General features: G+C 38.5%; 2 long non-coding RNA genes across 3 annotated transcripts in view; both read right to left on the bottom strand.

Annotated features, from left to right (window-relative positions):
• Positions 1-19778, bottom strand: part of Gm38673 — a 69933-nt gene that overhangs the window by 23518 nt on the left and 26637 nt on the right. The gene's annotated exons all lie outside the window — the stretch shown is intronic.
• The window catches only part of 1700016L21Rik (RIKEN cDNA 1700016L21 gene), a 29729-nt gene that overhangs the window by 1076 nt on the left and 8875 nt on the right, over positions 1-19778 (bottom strand). The window lies entirely within an intron of this gene.

Raw genomic sequence — 19778 nt, 5'->3', positions numbered from 1 at the left:
CTGCTGTTGCTGGAATGGTTTTAAGGATTCCATCTAGACTTTCAATCTCAGCTTTCCTATGGCCTGTCAGGCTGGTTGTCACTTAAGTTACTTCGTTTACATATTATTTCATTGTACAGGAGCTGTCTGCAGGAGGTCTGTGTACCACATGTGTGCCTGATGTCCTTGGAGGTCAGCAGAGGAAGTCAGACTGTCTGGAACTACAGTTATAAATGGTTGGGAACTACCATGTGGATTCTGGGCCTTTCTAGAGACATTTGTCCTTCTGTTTAGAGCAGCTTTGTCAGAGTGCAGAGAAAGCATTTGTGTTCATCCTCCTGCGCTGGACTGTAAGAACGGGGACATTGCTTTCTTTACCCCTGTTGTTAAAATGTCTATGTTATTGAGGGTTTTTTAAATAATTTTTAAAATTTTTTAAATTATGTTATAATTGCCTAACTTCCCCTTCCCTTCCTTCCCTCCAACCTTCCCATTTATCCCCTTTCTCCTTTCAGATTATAGTCTCTTTTTGACTCTGTGTGTGTGTGTGTGTGTGTGTGTGTGTGTGTGTGTGTGTGTATACATATATGTTTCTGAATACATACATAAAACCTCAATCTATATAATATTACCTGTGTGTATATGGTCATCTCAGGAATGACCAGTTCATATTGGATAACCAACTGGGGAGCTCTTCCCTGGGAAGACCTTTCTCCTGCTCTCGACATTCATCAGTTGCCTGTGACTCTTTGTCTAGGGTTGAGGCTCCAAGAGATTTCTTTGGTTTTAAGCCTTTCCACTGTAACCGACATTTACCTAGAGTGCACTACTCCCCGCAAACCCCCAAGTGTGGTGATTTGAATAGGAATGTCCTCTGTAGACTCATGCTTGAATGATTGGCCACAGGGAATGGGCACTTTTAGGAGATGTGGCCTTGTTGGAGGACATATGTCACTGTGGGGTGGACTATGAGGTCTCAAATTTTCAGGCCTGATCTCAGTGGCTCACTCTTCTTTTCCTGCTGCCTGCGATATAGAACTCTCAGCTCCTTCTCCAGCACCATGTCTGCCTACACAACACCATGATTCTGACTGTGATGATAATGGACTAAACCTCTGGGATGGGAAGCTAGTCCCAATTAATTTTTTTTCATTTATAAGAGTTGCTGTAGTCATGGTGTCTCTTCACAGCAATAAAACCCTAAGATACTAACAAAGCCTCATTTTGAGCAGTGCTGTGGAAAGAGTCCATTCATAATTAAGGTAAGAAAGGCATGATTAGACCTACTCTCTTGGGACGATCTAATATATTTCTAATTACCAGCACTTTACTGGAGATGGTGTACATTTTATTTCTATGGTTTAGAATACATGAAACCTGTTTCTGTTTTTCTAGTCCTCACCTTTACAGAATACAGAATACATAAATACAGAATACATAAGGTTTATCAGGTTTACTGGATTTATCTACATTCATATTCTTCTGCAAGTATGTGGAATGTACTTCCCCAAAACGCAAAGACACTTAGCACTTCAACACCCTATAATATTTAATGTCATAGGTTACGAGATTCCAGTTTCAGATAGTGTGCTATTACTTCTTTATATTACGCATTAAGGATTAACAGGACAGCTCAGCACATGTTTCATTGGTTTATTTACCTATCGATTCTTACAACTCATTGATGTTCTTACAACTCAATGAGAGATGTTACTCATTTCTGACCCAGGTTTCCAATTGCTGCAGCATACCCTTAGTGCGGTCTGTCACAGAGCACTTGTAAACGGTAATCCCTCAGAGCTTAGCAGGTCCAAAAAGCCTTTTTTAAATCACATTCTCATACATAAATGAGTGTTGTTCTGGATATAAGATGCCAAATTCAAAATTATTTTATCTCCAGACTTGGATGACAGCTTCTTTTCTTACACGCATCCAGTGACTTAGGGTTCCTTCTCCTTCTGAAGCTTGTAGGATTTTCTTTTAAGGGTTCTGGATGCATTATGATTCATCTACTTATATAATACCTTAAAGACATTCCTCCTGCTGAATACATAAAAGGATATGTCATTCTTCAGCCCAGAGAAGTTTCCTTTCTTGTTTTCTAACCTCTGTTGTAACTGCATCAATTACCTCCTGCTCATAACACCCCCAAATCATGACTTAAAACAGTATATCTTTGCTTTGCTATTCTCTAATCCTGTTGGTTAGCTGGGTGGCTCTTCTGCTAGTCTCACCTAAGGTCATGATGAGTCAGTTGCAGTAGGCTGCGGTAGTCAGATGGAATGGCTGACATGCTGAGATATACTCTTACATGACTTTTTGTACCATGAAGATCTCAGGACAGCATTCAGATGATTACATATTCTGTCAAGTAATCACCCCCCCCCCAAAGGAAGCAGATCCTGAAATATATATACACACACACATACACATATGTGTAGTTCAATAAATACAATGTATTTACATATATATATATACATAATTACACCGTAGCTGTCTTCAGACATACCAGAAGAGGGCATCAGATCTCATTATAGATGGTTGTGAACCACAATGTGGTTGCTGGGATTTGAAATCAGGACCTCTGGAAGAGCATTCAGTGCTCTTAACCACTGAGCCGTCTCTCCAGCCCCAATAATATAATTTTTTATTAATCATTTTATTTGTTTACATTTCAAATGTCATCCTCCTTCCTTGTATCCCCTCCATGAACCTCCGCCCCATCCCCTCCCCTTTGCCTCTAAGAAGGTGCTCCCCCACCCACCTACCCATTCCTGCCTCACCCCTCACCCCTCTTCTCTGGGGCATCTAACCTCCACAGGACCAAGTGACTCTCTTCCCACTGATGCCAGATGAGGCAGTCCTCTGCTACATACGTAGTAGGAGCCATGGACTGGCCCTTGTATACTCTTTAGTTGGTGGTTTAGTACCTGGGAGCTCTGAAGAGTCCAGTTAATTGATACTTTTGTTCTTCCTGTGGGATTACAATCCCCTTCAGCTCCTTTAGCCCTTCCCCTAACTCTTACATTGGGATCCCAGGACCAACCCTACATACCATAGAGGGCTAATATCCCAAATATACAAAGAATTCAAGAAGTTAGACTCTAGAAAACCAAATAACCCAATTTTAAAATGGGGTACAGAGCTAAACAAAGATTCTCAACTGGGGAATTTCAAATGGCAGAGAAGCACCTAAAGAAATGTTCAACTTTCTTAGTCATCAGGAAAATGCAAATCAAAACAACATTGAGATTCCACCTCACACCAATCAGAATGACTAAGTTCAAAAACTAAGGCAACAGCATATGCTTGTGAGGATGTGGAGAAAGAGGAACACTCCTCAATTGCTGGTAGGATTGCAATCTGGCACAACCACTCTGGAAATCAGTCTGGTGGTTCCTCAGAAAATTGGGAATAGCTCTACCTAAAGATCCAGCTATACCACTCCTGGGCATATACCCTAAAGATGCTCCAACATATATCAAGTAATCAACTTTAAAAGAGAATGTTTGTTTGGGTTCACAGTTTTCAGCCCATTATCCATTGTTTTATTGCTTTGGAACCATGGTAGAAAATGCATAGTAGACTAGGCTTTTTTCCTTATTGTGACCAAAAAAGAAGAGAGATGAAGAGTCTGTAGTTCTAATATCTCTTCCAAAAGTATTCCCTCAATAACCTATCTTCCTTCCTTTAGGCTCCATCTCCTAAGAGTCTGGGTCACCATCTCCCAACGGTACTATAGGCCAGTGACTAAGCCTTCAATATTGAGAGGTGGCTACCCGGACTCTTAGGAGACAACAAAGGGGAAATTTGAAAGGTTCTTAAGATATGGCCTTCAAAATCACATAGCACCACAATTTCCTATTGGTTCAATGACACGATGCGACAACCCCAACTCAAGAACTGGACAACGGACTTCAGAGCCCGAGCTTGATAACAAGGATGGCAAAGAATCTTTTCTTGCATTTAAACTCCCACAGATGCCCATTGACTCTTTGGAAACCGCTTCTGAAAAGATGTTAGAATTTCTAGATTCCATCCCAGTGTTTCTAAACTCCTCCATTTTTTGGCCTAGACAATGTAATAAACAATCAAGATTATACTGAAGCACCTTCTGCTCACTATTGCTTCTCATCAGTGAGATCGGTTCTTGTTAGATCTTCTAGAAATGTCAGACCTCAGGCCATGGTGATTAGACACATGGTCCATATGGTATTAAACACCTGCAAGTCCCTTCAGAATAATACAATAAACCTTCTCAATAGAACTATGATTCTGGGAACATGTTCAACTTGTAGAAAATGGAGACAGAGAATCCCCTCTCACTCTCAGGTGCCATTAACATTCTCATTTACATAGAGATGCCTCAGTAAATGCCCACATACTTGTTTGTTCAAGAGAAAAATATCACATTTTCTTACTTAATCACAGTACTTCTAAAACAACCCACAAAGCTTTTAAATACATTCTCAAATGTTTTTCTAGTTAGTTTTATGTTTCCTTTAGCTATTCCCTTTCATTCCACATGTGGGAATTGGTAAAATAAGATAGTCTGCCTCATTCCCAACTTATGGCAGAAAGAGCACATAGATTATTAATGGAAAAAGGCAATCAAGCTTTCAGAAATCTGGGTGCCTTTGAATTATCTAGACTTTACCCAACATCTAAGTGTGCCTATAGCCTTGTGCTTACTCGTGGTTTTAGTAATTGGCATATAGAAAGGAATTAAATAAATGATTGATGTCTAAAATGCATAAATAAAATTTAAGTTTAAATGCTCTCCCTTCCTCATGGCTGCTATAATTTGAGGATCTAATGTGAGCCATCCCACCAACTTCAGAAGGCATTTATTTGGCTAATACTCATTGAATGTCTACCATGTGGCAGCTATTTTGTTCAGATACATAGATCTACTAAAGACAAGACAGAGAAAGCCCACAATCACAGTGTCTATGTTTTACTGGAAGAGGCACCTGATGAAAAATAAACAAATTATCTGACATATGGACCTTCATCAGGAAACTGGAGAGATGGCTCAGCAGTTAAGAGTACTTATTGCTCTTCGAGAGGACCCAGAGTTAATTCCCTATGTCCACATGGTAGCTCACAGCTGTCTGTAACACCCTCACACAGATGCACGTGCTGGCAAAGCATCAATTCACATAAAATAAATTCTAAAAAAAGATAAATAAGCAAAGATGAGGAATCACGGCATGACAAGAACATCTATTTTAGACAGTGACAGTTTCCTCCTCACTGTCCACATGTTCACAGGCCAGCAGAATCCTGAATGAAGCCAATTAACAATATGACTTCATTCTTGTCTCCATGGTACAGTTGTGTCTCTGTTATTAAATTACATAGCCAGACCATTAAAAATAACGCAGATCTAAATGTCTATCCAGAACCATTCTGTTAAAAACATATATAATTATATGATTGTAATACTAATAATCAGATGAAAAGAAGCTATCAACTTAAAAGTGAGAAAAAGAAGTGAAAGGGGTTCAAGGGAGGGTAACTAGGAGGGACTCCATGGAGGAAGGGGAGGGGCCAGTGATGTAATTCTATTTCAACTAAAATTATACTTAAAACACGAATCACCTTTCAGTAACAAAATACCAGTCAGGGGGTTTTATTCAACAGACAGTAAATCTCTTACAGGCCTGACATCTGTAAAGTATGACTAAGGTGTTGGAAATGTTGGTTTCTGCAGATGATCTTCTTTTGGATATGTCCTCACTTGGCCTTTCTTCTTTCTATATACATACAAAGGAGGCATGAGTTTTCTGGAGCCACTTGTAATGTGGGCACTAATTCTATTGGTTAAGGGCACTACTCTTTTGGTCTCAGTTACTTCCTTAGAGGCTCCATCCCACATACAGCTCTACTTGGAGCTAGGGTTTCAACATATAAAATTTGGGGACATTCAATCTGTAAGACCTTTATACCTAGGAAGTGGCACACTTGCAACTTCAACTCAGAGATCTGTGGCTGTAGAGCTCACTCATTGTCTATCATGACACAAGGTAGCACCCAATTGAACAAGATACCTGAACAATATACTACACAGATACAAACCATTATTCTCAAGAATGCTGCTATTTCTTGTAACTTAAAGTCTCTTGATGTACTGGAGTTTCATTTCAGAACTTTGAATATGATAAATAAGCCTTCAGAAGAGATCAACATTAATCAGTTTGATAATTATTATAAGAAATGCTAATATGCAGCAGATTTGAATGATAGCCTCCAGGTAGCAGTAACACACGGAGAGACACATGCATACACACATATGCACACATGTGCACACTGCCTGTGTTGTGTCCCCTATCATTCAACATCCTGCTGGTAGGAGATACTTGCCCTGTATCTCCCAAAGGTCTCAGCCCCTATTATGATCAGGATGATCATATGATCAACACACGAATCTGGCAGTGAAAGAAGAAAAATCATTTAGTCCATGACATTTCACACAGGGAAAATGAAGGTACGTATCTCCTGGAAGCCTTGAATAGGAAGCCATGAGACTTAATCCATCCCCACTGACTTGTGTTGTTGGCTTTGCGAGGTATAGTGTTAAAACGGTGAATATGTGTTTAAAATGTGAGTATCTCATGGAATTTGGATTCCAAGATTTTGAGGAACTGAGGATGTAGCTCAGAAGTACATGCCTAACATGCACAGAGTCCTGGGTTCAGTTTCTAGCACCCAATAAACAAGGCATGGTGGTATAATATGTTGTGGTACACACTGTGACCACAGCACTCAAGACTTAGAGGTAGAAGTGTCAGAAATTCAAAGCCATTCTTGGTTACATAGTGAATTCTAAGCCACCCTGTGCTATGTGAGACCCCACCCAAAAAGGGGGCAGGTAGAGCTGGACATGCTAATGCTTCACCCCTTCATGGCAACATCTAGTTGCAGCAAAGCAGTTGCCGCGTGCAGTTTTCCCATTTCTTTCTTTTATTCATCCGGTTTCTAAGGATATTTGATTTATGCTCTTGAAGTGTCTCTACTTAAGTTATGGTCTCATATGTCCTCAGTTTCCCTTTCAGCCAATCAATATTTTTACATGTGTATCAGTCTGAGTGGGGACTGAAATGCCTATTCTCTAAACAGATTCACTACAGGTCACAGATATCTATCAACGAATAGTTGTTCTCTCCACACCTTTGTCCAAAGAAGTCTCCTTAAGTGCCAAAAATATCTCACTTCTGGCTGCACATCTGGTTCATCTCTTTATGATTTCTAGTAAATTTATGATTTTATGTAAATTGACCCAGAACAACCTTAAACATCTCCCCCACAAACTTATTGCCATGTCACAAGCACTGTGTCCATCAAAGGCTTGTGCTTCCCACCTCTGCCACTGTGTAGTCATCAAATGTCAAAACAACAACAGAATGACAACCTCTCAGATGTGGTCCAGAGTCAGGAGTCACAGCAACAGCAAATGCTTCCGATCACCGGGGGGGGGGGGGGGGGGGGGGGGGAATCACTATGACAATAGCTGTATATCAAGTTCAAGGTCACAGTGAACGATCAGGAAAGACCACACAAGTAGAATTTCTCAGGAGCAGTTTAAATAATTTATGACAGAAAGATAAGTGTCTGCTTGAAAAGGAAGACATACAATTTCATGCAAGTGACCTTTTCCTACTGTGTCATCGAGGGTAAGGCAATTAGATATCTCTGCATGGAAATAGATGTGACTGAATGTAATGATCCAGGCAAATCCCCCGTGTTCTCTTCTGACCTTGCTGTCTTCTGTCAGTGACCCACGAGGAAGGTTCTGACAGGTGAGGAAGCCTCTAGTCAACCTTATCCCCAGTAGTCTAGCAAGGAATGATTTGTGTCTGGTAAAAGCAAATTTTATATCATAATTTATTTGAGGCAAGTAGAAAGAAAGAGACTCTTTGATTCCAAGTCTCTCTCCTTTAAAACCATACATCCCAATAAGAGGAAACTTCCATTGAAAACTTTGCTCTTGAATTTTGGGACAAGCGCAACAATCTTGCCCTGTTTGGCAAAGCTACATATGACAAACTCTGTAAGGATGTTCCCAACCAAGTGTGTCACCTTGGGGGTGGGCTTTGAGTAGTCTTCTCCTGTTTGCCTTTGGAATAAGATGTAGAACTCTCAGCTCCTCCAGCACCATGCCTGCCTGCCTGCCTGAATGCTGCCATGCTTCCTGCCATGATGATAATGGACTGAACCAAATCTGTAAGCTAGCCCCATTTAAATGTTTGCCTTTTAAGAGTTGCCTTGTTCATGATGTCTCTTCACACCAATGGAAACCCTAAGACAGTGTTAGTTGCAACACCATGTTTGTCTGCCTGCTGTCAAATTCCCCACCATGATGGACATGTATGTATCTGAAATACACCCCAAATAAATCCTTTCTTCTATAAATAAGCTTGATAATGTGTTGTATCACTGCCATAAAAATGCAAATAGGACAGGTAGCATACATGAGTATGTAAATCATATCACTCTGAGATAGGAATGGTTTTCCTTTTGGATATTTCTTTTCAATCCTTTTGTACAAAGTTTAAATTTTACTGTTTATACCACTGGCTACACATTTTTCATTCAGCATTTTGAGGTCCAGAATTCTATTTTGTTGTATATGTAAATTTTATTCATTTGTTATTAGCATTTGAACATTTAGATTATTCCAAAAGCTTTGCTATGGACTTTTAGTGCATTCGAAATTTTAATAGATTACAGTTAAGTACGTGTGTGTGTGTGTATGTGTATGTGTGTATGCTATTCATCCATGTGTGTTGTACATTTGTGTCTTCATGTATCCACCATGTACACTTTCCCGACTGATCCATTTTCCTATACCTAGTAAGAAATTCTTTAAATGCTTGGTGTTGTTTTTTTCATTTTAAAAGATTTATAATTACTGAGTCTGTGAGTTTTGTTTCTTTTTACAACATGTTCACTACCTTCTTAGGCCTCTCCAAAAATAAGTATTTCATTACTTTAATATCTACAATTACTCAGAAGTCTGGATTTTTTCCATGTTTCTTTTCTTGTATTCTTTCTCAGAACTACATGTAACTTTGTCTTGAATGTCATGATTATTACTATATTGTCATCATAGCTTTGTATTATGTTCAAAAATCTCACTAGATAAGTCTGTAGAAATAAACCTTCACTATCAGGTTATCAGATGTTGCATAATGATTGTCTCCAGATGATCTTTAGAATGATTTTGCCAATCTTTCAAGTCCCACTGAGATTCTCATTGGGCTATCATGAAATGTATAAATTATTTAAAATATACAGTCTTCTTTGCCAGGAACAGTTACCATTTTTTTCTTTATGTTCTTTTGTATGTCTCAGTAAAACGCTAGCATTTTCTTCATTACAAAAACATCAAACTCTATTTTTTAAAAAAAATCTTTGTGCATTTTACATTTGAAAAATTCTTGTCATAGGAACACTTTCCAAATTTTTCCTTCATAGTTACTGGTAGTGCTTAGAAAAACTACTGACTATTTTAAAGTATTTATTCTGTAGCAAAATAGAATTTTGGATGCATTTCCTCTGGTCTCTAGAAATATAATCAAATTGTCTATAACTATAACTCTCTTATAATTTCCAACAGTTATATATTATTTTGTGTCCTGTGTCATTGCTGAAAACAATTGTAAGAGAGAAATATAATTGCAATACTGAATATGATTTTAAGACTGATTTTTACTACCCACTTGTGTAGAATATTTTCTATAAGACAATTCAAGTGCTAGAACAGAAACCTTCAAAAGGATGGCTTTACAGCTGGATAGCCTAAGTCAGGAAGCCTATTGCTATATAGTGTACTTAAAAAGAGAGTCTACAGTGCACTCAAAACCCTTGAAACTACATTAGACAACAAACAGTCAAGGATGTAGGAGATGTTAGTTCTGGAGAATAGAGACTCATTTCAACCTGCTAGAGCAGTGATTCTTAACTTCCTAATACTGCAATCTGTCAATACAATTCCTCATGTTGTGGTAACCACCACCACCCAAAATTTTTTTTGTTACTTCATAACTGTAATTTTTCTACTGTTATGAATTGTAATGCAAATATCTGTGGTTTTTGATGGTCTTAGGTGACCCCTGTGAAAGAGTCATTCAGCCCCAAAGAGGACGTGACCCACAAGATGAGCACCACTGTGCTCCAACAAGAATTTCATAATCACAAAAGAACACACATGATATGCCCTCACTGATAAGTGGATATTAGTCCAGAAACTTAGAATTCCCAAGATACAATTTGCAAAGCTCATGAAACTCAAGAAGGAAGACCAAAGTGTGGATACTTTGGTCCTTCTTAGAAGGGGGAACAAAATACCCATGGAAGGAGTTACAGAGACAAAGTTCAGAGCTGAGACTGAAGGAAGGACCATCCACAGACTGCCCCTCTTGGGGATTCATCCCATAAACAACTGCCAAACCCAGACACTATTGTGGATGCCAACAAGTGCTTGCTGACAGGAACCTGATATAGCTGTCTCCTGAGAGGCTCTGCCAGTGCCTGACAAATACAGAAGTGGATGCTCACAGTCATCCATTGGATGGAGCATAGGGTTCCCAATGAAGGAGCTAAAGAAAGTACCCAAGGAGCTGAAGGGGTCTGCAGCCCTATAGGAGGAACAACAATATGAACTAACCACTACTTCCAGAGTTCATGTCTCTAGCTGCATATGTAGCAGAGGGTGACCTAGTTGGCCATCAATGGGAGGAGAGGCCCTTGGTATTGCAAAGATCATATGCCCCAGTACAGGGGAGTGCCAGGGCCAGGAAGAGGGACTGGGTAGGTTGGGGAGCGGGGAGGGAGGAAGGGTATAAGGGGCTTTGGGGATAGCATTTGAAGTGTAAATGAAGAAAATATCTAATTAAAAACAAAAAAAGATTCTAGCCCCAGTATAGGGGAATGCCAGGGCCAGGAAGTGGAAGTGGGTGGATTGGGGAGCAGGGCAGGGGGAGGGTATAGGAGGCTTTGGGGATAGCATTTGAAATGTAAATGAAGAAAACATCTAATTAAAAAAACAACAACAACAACAAAAAGAATTTAGTAAAAAACAAAGCTTAGATGTTTTGCCAAATGTTTCTGGAAAACTCTGAAATCAATCTCATAGAGGTTAGTTAAAAAGCAGAAAAAGCTGGAGCTGTAACTGAGCTGGCAGAGTGTCTGCTTAGCATTCATGAGGTTCTGTGTATGATGCCTAGAACCCTTAAAACCAAGTGTGGTGGTGTAATCCCAGCATTTAGAGGCAAGGAGACCAGGAACTTAAGGTCACTCTAAGCTACATAGAAAGTCTGAGTCCAAACTAGATTTGTGAGATCTTGCCTCCACACTGAAACAGCAAGTAACACATGCTGGAAAGAAGAGTACTCAATAGAAGTACTCAAAAGTGGGGTCCGTGACAAACAAACTATGAAACAGATACGACCATCCAGTGTTAGACAAGGCCACCATTAAGATCCCATCTCACTTTATAGTCTTTATTTCCATCATCCACTTATGTACTTACTCTCTAGAGGGCCTCATACATAAGTATTTGCTGAAAACTCATTCTATTAAAATAGAAATAATATATCAGAATAACCCACTTATTTTTTAAAGATTTATTTATTTATTTACTTATTTATTTATTTTATGTATATGAGTGCTCTAATTGTATGTACACCTGCATGCCAGAAAAGGACAACAGATCCCATTATAGATGGTTGTGAGCCACCATGTGGTTGCTGGGAATTGAACTCAGAACCTCTAGAAGAGCAACTAGTGCTTTGAACTCCTGCACCATCTCTCCATCCTCTAACCTACTTATTTTTATAGACTAAGTTTTTAATAAGTATATCTTAAACTTTGAATATTAAAAAAAAAAAAGTTGTTGGCTGGGACTGTATCTCAGTAGACTATGTTTTCAATCAAACTCAAAGTTCCAGGTTCGATACCCGGTCCTGGTAATAAATAAATGAATAGTATTAAGAAGCAAATTAATTTGGTGGGAAGAGTTTTAAGACTTGGTCCATTCACCTCTACCTACATCAGTGAATGTCTGTTAGGATGGGCAGAAGGTGTCAACATACACAGAAAGAGAAGCAAAGTTCTCTAATTGCCAGGCAGTGGTGGTACACACCTTTGATCACAGCACAGGAGGCAGAGGCAGGCAGATTTCTGAGTTCAAGGCCAGCCTGGTCTACAGAGTGAGTTCCCGGACAACCAGGGCTATAAGAGATAAGAGAAACCCTGTCTCAAAAAAAAAAAAGTTTTCTAATCAACTTCACCCTGTTGAGAAACTCATTCGTGTTTAAACATTCACTGAATTTCTAAATATTTCCATCGGAGTGTGTGCTATTTAGAATTGTACTTTTCATTTCCAACAACAAACCTCTTGAGGAGATAGGTAATGAAAGCTGTAGGTGCCTTACGCATTTCTCATTCAAGATTAATGTTCACCCTGGGTCGTCTCATATTCCAAAATCTCCCTAGGAAACCCTTGCCAAGAAAACATCCTAGAAGCCAATAATAGCAAAGTGTATCTGTGCGGACAGAAACCTGCTTATCTTAAGGGATCTGTGAATACTCACCAATAACACATTTCAATAAGATCCTCATAGTTCACATGCCACTTTGTGGCTAACATCAGCTTTTCTTAACAATATGTGTCAAAATTAGTAATTTATCTCAAAATACAGGACTACAGCATATTTTACAAAGAAAAGAATTATTTGTGCATCAGTTTCAATGTAACAGTTAGTGATGGTGTGAATATTTGATACCGGATGTGGCAACAGAAAAGACTAAATGGCAAGCATGATGGTGGATGAATGATGAAAACAAGAAGCCCTGCCCTTTACTGGAAATTTTTGGAATATTCTCTTCACTCAGACACAAACAGTATTCTATGTCTGTTGATTGACATGAAATGAAAGATAGGAATGTACTGTTCCGGAAAACAAAACCCAGGATGAATAAGTGATGGACTTCTTTTCCTTCCCTGGGCAGTCTAACCCAGGTGCTGAAAGACGGTAGAGACATGAGCTCCATTGTTCAAGTGACATGTACCATTTATAGGCAGGCTGATCCTGCCCACTGTGTAGGTTGTGTATTTGACTCAAGAAAAAGTTGGTCTGGGAAAATCAGCAATGGAAGCTAGCATCCGACTCGTGCGGGTTATCCAGGAAATTCGGGCAGAAATCAACAGACTAGAGAGTGAGAACCATGCCCTCTGTGAGAGGCTGACTTCAGTTAGGCAGACAGCATCTAGCTCAGGGAGAGAATCAGAAGATGAAAGGGAAGAAGCAGCCGCGTGTGACCAGTCTCTGGGGACCCTTTCTGGTGATGTTCCCATCGAATCTGCACCAGCTGTGCAGGAACATCAAGGTACCGAACAGATGTGGCTCTTCTGGGCTATGCTGACCTTTCCAAGAATCTCCCAAATCACTGATTTGTTGGGCTACTCCAACAACATCATCATTTCGTGTTTGCAGTGTTTGCTTCCTCCTAGTAGAATAATTTTGAATCCCTAGTCAAAATTTCCTTTAGGTTCTTCAAGGTATATGTTTTGACAATAAAAAAAAAAATGACTTCTGAGTATACCAGGAGAGATAAGAACAGAGGTGTAAAAATCCGTCACATTCAGAATAGTTTTCTCAATTCGATTTTAACTATATAAATTCTTCAAAGCAGAACAATGGATGTGCATGTTGATTGGTGAGCTCACTTATTAAGCTCAAATAGCTTTATAAATGTCTTAGCATATGGATCAAAATCAGACAAATATGATTCTTGGAGATCTGTTGCTCAGTCAAGTTCACTTGACTCTGAACTCCTTATTAAAGTTCTTAATCTTATCCACCTGGAAATACTGTAGTACCTGCCTCTGTGCTGATGACAACTATTTGCAACAATAAGTAGTGCCTGGCATTATGCAACAAATGACAGGCACTATCTCTTGTCTTTCTGCAGAGTTTCTCTGTCCAATGTGAGCATACATTACAAACAAGTCAATATATATATGCTCACGCGTGCATGTGTGTGTTGTGATATATACTTGCAGTGATATATATATATATATATATATATATATATATATATATATATATATATATCTTGATTGATATATACATCAACTGATATATATCAATACCTGTAAGTTCCTATATATAAACATGTATACATATGTATATATATTGAATACCTCAAGATACAAGGTCAATTTTTAGCATATTTTAAATATCCCATTTTTCACCAGAGATACTTGATTCAATAATTATTTAAAAGGTTGGAATCAACAGTAAGAAACCTGTTCTACATTTCAGTTGTCAGTGCTTGCCTACAACAACATATTCAAATAAAACTGATATACATAATTAACTACTCATAGCTCTTAATACCATCCATCAAAGACTTCAGGCAACGCCAATTAGTGGTTGTGAACAGTTTGAAAGTGGAACATGTCACATCAGCTGGTGGGTCTTATTAGACATTTTCCTTTCTAGTAATGAGTCAAAGCATTTCAAAGCTGCAAATACATTTCTGTCTGGATTTGCATAACTCTGTCTACTGATTATCTAAGGAAACTCTAAAAGAATAACCTATAAGATTAGACCTCCTTATTTTAAAATAGAAAGAAAATATTCAGCTATTTATAATATATCCTTACTACAGAGTTTCTAATTCCTTGCAATGGTAACAATTTGTACTGAATAATTCTTCATTGTGGAGGTCAGTCTGGATGTTGCATGATGTTCAGCATCTTCTGTGCTCCATAGCAACAGTTGCTGTAGCATTTATCTGTCCAACCCCAGTTGCAACCATCAAGTTGTCTTGAGCCAGTTATGATGGCATATGTTAGTAACCCCAGTATGTGGGAGGCTAAAGCAGGAGAATTGTATTGGCACCTAGCCTAGGCTATACAGTAGGTTCACAGCTGGGCTGGCTTATGGTGTGAGAGCCTGTCCCAAAGCAACAACAAAATGTCTCTGAGCACTGCCAAATGCTAGCTAGCTACAGATACTTCACTTGCCATCACAAGCCACAGACTTACTCTAAAGGTGGATAGTTCTTCCTCAAATCTCTTCTCTGTGTTGCTTATACAAATAACAGAGCAACTAGGGCCTTCACATCTTAGTACCTTATTCTAAAATAAGTACTGCACCACTCAAAGTATTTATTACCCTTTATACTCTCAGGATATAAATATTATTAAGTTTAGAAGGTGTTAGAACATTAGTAAGATCTAAACACAGTTGGAATCACACTTCTTCAGCATGTAAATAATAACTTCCAGTAAGAATATTAAGTTTGAGAAGGAGTGGCTAAAATAGATATCTTGAAAAATTAAGAACATTTTCTAATTGTCCCAAAACACGCATGTGTGCGCACACACACACACACAGAGACACACACACACAGACACACACACACACACTGTAATGTGAAGGTATGCTTGAGGATCCAGTGGAAAGTTTTTAAATTGTATTTGTCATCAAGTGACCACCCCTGGCTATATATGTGTGTGTGTGTGTGTGTGTGTGTGTGTGTGTGTGTGTGTGTGTGTTTGTGTGTATTCACACATAGAGAACAAAAAAAGACAACATGAATTTTACATATTAATTAGGGGGTGTGGGGAAGGGTTTGGACAGAGATGGGGCAAATGATGTAATTATATCATAACCTCAAAAAAAAAGAAAGCAATTTAAGTGATATTTGTCTTTTATGTAATATGGTTTGGGGAGTAAATAAAAGGAAGGAAGGAAGAAAAACTAGCCCAACAGTACCCTCACATAAAATCCATGATTGTATCCTAATCTCCAGCTAAACATCCTTTATCAGATCTAAGTTTTCTGGTGAAATATGTTTGACTTTTAAGAAGAGAGTAATATCATCTACCATAGGAATAAATTGGCTTTTGTATCATAAAAATAAATAAAATTGTGTTATTTTCAGGAAGTGACTGGAACTAGAGATCATCATTCTAAGTGAAATAAGCCAGACTCATCAAAGCAAATACAAAGTCTTTTCTATAATATATGGAATCTAGACTTTAAAAAATTATTTATGTTATGTGAAAAGAGAAGGGAAACCATCTAGCAAAAGGAAGGGGGGGTAACTGAGAGTGACGGACAAGTTAAATTCAATACATATGAGCTTATTAAAATCTCATAATGAAACTCATTACTCTAAACAGTGAGTATTCAACTGTGTCAAGATATCAGGGCTAGAGATTCCGTTGTAAAGTGCTTGCCTTGCATGCCTGAAGACCCAAATCTGAGCTTCATGTGGTGGCGGAGTGTACTGGAGAGCCAGCACTGGAGAGTCAGTGAAAGGGAGGGCTGGGGACTCATGATTCAGCATGCCTAGCTTACTTGGTGAGTTCCAGACAGCTAAGGATACTGTCTGGGAAAAAGAAAGAAAAAAGGAAGGAAGGAAGGAAGGAAGGAAGGAAGGAAGGAAGGAAGGAAGGAAGGAAGGAAGGAAGGAAGGAAGGGTGGAAAGCATCTGAGGAACAATATCCAAGATCATTGTTTGGCCTCCACATACACTTCCATACACACACACACACTTATACATGCATGTGCACACATACATACACACAAAATCACACATGCAAACACACACATATACACATATATACATGCACACAAAAACACATATACACAAATACACATTCACACACTTATACACTCATACACACATGTACATACACAAATATACATACACATATGCAGAGAATGATATTCCTTATCTCCTAGGCTCTGAAATACATAAATATTCAGATATAATAAAACATTACAAGCAAGAATTTTTCAGTGATGCTTATCAAAAAAATTAGCTATGCCAAGAAAATATTACTTGACTTACAAACACGTTTTTATTAAAGGTTTTAATAATATATTGCCAATCATTTGAAATTCAAACTTGCAATTGAATCCTAAAAATCTATAACATAGGAATTTTGGAGTGTGTTCCATTTTTAAAAATTCCCTTATTTTACAGTTAAGGATATAAAATCCAGAACATTTAAGAAAGCAACATCCTCAATACCTCTTCAAAAACAGAATCATGCAAAACTACCCTTTGATAACTAGATGACAAAAGACAGATACATGCTTCTCTTCAAGAAAGGAACCAACTCAAAGGACCTGCAAGAAAATTATTTGGAGTCACAAATTCTGCCAGATGTTATGTGATAGATACAGTGAGGAAAACAAAGGGGACAGGCTTAGCTTACCCTCTAACTGCCTGAGGCCAAGGACTGAGCTGTAACTCAGGGGTACCCCTATTAGCTGGTCATGTATATATATATATGAAAGACAGAGAGAGAGAGAGAGAGAGAGAGAGAGAGAGAGAGAGAGAGAGAGAGAGAGAGAGAGAGAGACTACAGAGTGCCTACTCAACCTCCTTGGATGAAAATGTGTTTGCAGAAACATCTACATTGCATAGTTTGGGGAGGATATAAAATCTAGCCATGACTTTACAGAATGCTCCCCTATGCTCTTACCCTGTGCAATCTCACCTTGTGACTACTATAAGTGTTAACATTTGCAGGGGAAGATGAAAGAGACATCTCATTTCAGAGAGCTCCCAGCACTGTGGGGCCTTTCCATCTGCTCCTTTTCTTTATCTGGCGAGTAAACTGCTTTTGGCAGTAATCTTTGAAACTGGACTAATGGTCCTGTGATGCTATGTTGAATATTTCTTTTCTTGTGTTGATAAGAAAGAAAAGAATAATTTGTGACCCAGGGAGATGAGCAAAGCAGTTATTTGGTAATCAGTTCCATATTAAGCAGAGATCTCAAAACAAATTTAACTTTGCTATCATGAGCATCATCTCCCCCTGCTGGGTTCCCCAGGATAGATTGTTACCTAATTCTTCTAAACAGAAAATTTTGAGTTTGTCAATTTTCAAAAACCGGTCTTTACATAATTACAGATGGTATATACACTACAGCTTCTGGAAGTGTTTAAATATAATATATAAATAGCATTTACAGTAATCACTTCAGATAAATTTGCACAATTTGTCCTAAACTCTTGCCTTCTGATCTTCTAAACTATGCAAAGCCAGGACAACCCTCCTGGCTTTTTTTTTTCAATGACACAGAAACTTTTCTTCCTGCAATGACAGGAGGCAAATTTAAATCAATCATGTGGTTTTGGCATTCTCCAAACAACCACACATTGCATAGCTTTTATTACATCTCTGTGCTAGCTAGTAAAAAAGTTATAGCAAGCAACATGAAGATTTGATGAGCAGAAAGGCCCTAGAAAAAATGAAAATCAACCCATGAGGTCAACATTGTCCTCATAAGTGATAACCAATATCCTCATAGGTGACAACCAATGTCTAAGCAGAGGTAAAATGATCACCCTCAAGTCACAGTGTTAAGAGGGACTCAGAGAAATCAAGACTACCTAAAATAAAGTTTTGTAAACCAAAGTTCTTGATTTAAAAAAAAAAAAAGGGAAGATTTAGTTTTCTTCTAAGAAGACATGAAGACATGTATCGCAAGACATTGATGGACAGAAATTGAACTGTAAGGCCTCAGGAACTAAAGCCATCCATCACATGGAAGAAGAAACCCTCAAAGCACTTTTGCTTTCTTTTATGTTGTCTTGTTCGTATCTCTCAATGGGCTGTCTCCTGATGACCACATGAAGCCTAGTCAAACAAGTACAGGCCAGTTAGCAATCACCAGCTGAATTCCTGTGGCCATCTAGGTGACCAAAGACAGTGGATGAACCTACTCTCCTGGACTCGACAGTGAGGAAGCCTTCTGAGTTTCTGCTCATATTATATTTAAAATGTGTACTTCCTATTTAACTGTATACATGTATGGAGTTTACTATGATGAATATTATACAGTTTTACAGAGCATTTACAATGCTTAATATTATCAATATAATTAATATTTGAATCTCATGACACACATTTTCAGTTTTTATTGACACATAATAATTGTGCATATGTATGTGGTATATCTTGATATGTGTACTGAACAAATTAGGGTGCTTAACATTTCTGTATCATCATTATTATTTGGTGTTTGAAACATTTGGGCTCCTCACAATCTTCCAGTTAATCATAAAAATCTATGATAATCTATTGTGAAATAATTCTAGGTTTGTTATAAGTTTTCTCTGACCACACAATTCAATGACCTAATCTCCCCTTTCAGGTGTGCTTACCCTTTGATTTCATCAGCTTTGTCTTCCTAGAATCTATCAGTATCTGAATTGCACCATGCACTGCTTACTTAAGGCGCATTTTCTACTTAAGCTACATACTCTAAGCTCTATGCAGGTCAAATTGCTATGACGTTTACTACCGTAAGTGAAAAACTGTCCAGCACATGGCTGTGACCAACTAACATCGATAAGGTAAATCAGGAAACATATCTTGTTTTCAACATCAACAAAGTGTGATCGACATAATTTTTTTCTTCAGTTGCAAAGATCCTTAAGGGTCAACTGTTTTTTAACTCAATTTTTGTGCTTCCTGTCCAGGCAATGTCATGATTGTTAGACGCTACACCATTTCTCCACCAGTTCGCTCCTATGCAGCAAATAACCCCTGGGAAGCTAGAAGCAGACTTCCAAATGATGGAACACCGTTGCCATGTTCTTCAACTAAAAAGCAAGACAGTGAAGAAAAGAGGTTGGCAGCAGACGCTTATGGCAGCAATAGCTCCAGCCAGAGAGCTTCTTTTGATGACAATTGTGTTTGCAGGTAATGCTCTCTGTGCCTCTGCTTAATTTTTAGGCACCTCCTGAGAGGTCAC

Source organism: Mus musculus, chromosome 1 (assembly GCF_000001635.26).
Source record: "Mus musculus strain C57BL/6J chromosome 1, GRCm38.p6 C57BL/6J".
NCBI lineage: Eukaryota > Metazoa > Chordata > Mammalia > Rodentia > Muridae > Mus > Mus musculus.
Note: the sequence above shows the minus strand (reverse complement) of the source record. Positions and strands in the feature narration are given on the sequence as shown.